This window comes from Oncorhynchus gorbuscha, linkage group LG22 (genome assembly GCF_021184085.1).
Source record: "Oncorhynchus gorbuscha isolate QuinsamMale2020 ecotype Even-year linkage group LG22, OgorEven_v1.0, whole genome shotgun sequence".
In the NCBI taxonomy this organism is placed as follows: Eukaryota; Metazoa; Chordata; class Actinopteri; order Salmoniformes; family Salmonidae; genus Oncorhynchus; species Oncorhynchus gorbuscha.
Genome location: NC_060194.1, coordinates 50742342 through 50744588, shown reverse-complemented (window position 1 = coordinate 50744588; position 2247 = coordinate 50742342).

The window sequence follows — 2247 nt, the reverse complement described above, 5'->3', positions numbered from 1 at the left end:
ATGATATCCCGGTCCGCAAACTAACGTTGAAGGTGCATGCCGCCACCTACTGTGCTGGAGTGTACAATTAATCGTGGTCCGACAAAATTCTGTACTAAGAAAAAATATATATATATATATTTTTTTAAAACGAATAATCCCTACTAATTCAATACTGAAACAATCCACATTTAAGATGATTCAACATGTCAACAGCCATTTTGACAGTAACATCTGTTACTCCCAATAACTATTTCGCCATATCCACTATAACCTTAAACCTTTCCACAACCAAAGTCATGTTGATAACCTTACCAATGAAAGCTATGAAGTTTATTTACTATCAAAGTGTCCTTTGACCCTGCACATTCATTGATGACAAGATTTTGGAAAAGGTATCGAAACCATGCCAGGACCAGCAGAAACACCAACCCTGACATTAGATCCACTTCGTACAGGCCAGGACCAGCCATGGAAGCTCCATCAGTCCTCACTGTGGTTCCACCAATCTGTCATACAGCCTCTGCATATGATACATCATGACTGATTCTAGATCTATGAGCCTCTCTAGTCTCTCTCTACACCTGTACAACCCCCACAATTACAACACTGAACCTTAACATTTCTCTCTCAGTCACCATAATCATGTGTTCCTCCACACTTGGCCCATATTGGTCCAAATGGTCCAAGCACACCAACACAGTCGTGAAGAGGGCACGACAAAGACTATTCCCCCTCAGGAAACTAAAAAATGTTGGCATGGGTCCTGAGATCCTCAAAAGGTTCTACAGCTGCAACATCGAGAGCATCCTGACTGGTTGAATCACTGCCTGGTACGGCAACTGCTCAGCCTCCGACCGCATGGCACTACAGTGCGTACAGCCCAGTACATCACTGGGGCAAAACTGCCTGCCAGCCAGGACCTCTATACCAGGCGGTGTCAGAGGAAGGGCCTAAAAATTGTCAAAGACCCCAGCCACCCCAGTCATAGACTGTTCTCTCTACTACCGCATGGCAAGCGGTACCGGAGTGCCAAGTCTAGGACAAAATGGCTTCTCAACAGATTTTACCCCCAAGCCATAAGACTGCTGAACAGATTTGCATTATGTCCCCCCCCCCCCCCAACCCCTCATTTACACTACTGCTACTCTCTGTTCATCATATACGCATAGTCACTTTAACCATATCTACATGTACATACTACCTCAATCAGCCTGACTAACAGGTGTCTGTATATAGCCTCTCTACTTTTATAGCCTCTCTACTTTTATAGCCTCGCTACTGTTATTCACACTATTTTTACTGTTGTTTTATTTCTTTATTTACCTATTGTTCACCTAACACCTTGTTTGCACCTTTGGTTAGAGCCTGTAAGTAATCATTTCACTGTAAGGTCTACCTACACCTGTTGTATTCAGCATTTCACTGTAAGGTCTACTACACCTGTTGTATTCAGCATTTCACTCTGAGGTCTACAGCTGTTGTATTCAGCTTTTCACTGTAAGGTCTACTACACCTGTTGTATTCAGCATTTCACTGTGAGGTCTACTACACCTGTTGTATTCAGCATTTCACTGTGAGGTCTACTACACCTGTTGTATTCAGCATTTCACTGTAAGGTCTACTACACCTGTTGTATTCAGCATTTCACTGTAAGGTCTACTACATGTATTCATTTCACTGTAAGGTCTACTACACCTGTTGTATTCAGCATTTCACTGTAAGGTCTACTACACCTGTTGTATTCAGCATTTCACTGTCAGGTCTACTACACCTGTTGTATTCAGCATTTCACTGTAATGTCTACTACACCTGTTGTATTCAGCATTTCACTGTAAGGTCTACTACACCTGTTGTATTCAGCATTTCACTGTAAGGTCTACTACACCTGTTGTATTCAGCATTTCACTGTGAGGTCTACTACACCTGTTGTATTCAGCGCACGTGACAAATAAACTTTGATTTGATATTTTCTCTCCTTTACACTGAGAAGGCCAGCATCCCGGAGATGCCTCTTCACTGTTGACATTGAGACTGGTGTTTTGCGGGTACTATTTAATGAAGCTGCGAGTTGAGGACTTGTGAGGTGTCTGTTTCTCAAACTAGACACTAATGTACTTGTCCTCTTGCTAAATTGTGCACCGGGGCCACCCACTCCTCTTTCTATTCTGGTTTGAGACAGTTTGCGCTGTTCTGTGAAGAGAGTAGTACACAACGTTGTACGAGATCTTGAATTTCTTGGCAATTTCCCGCATGGAATAGCCTTCA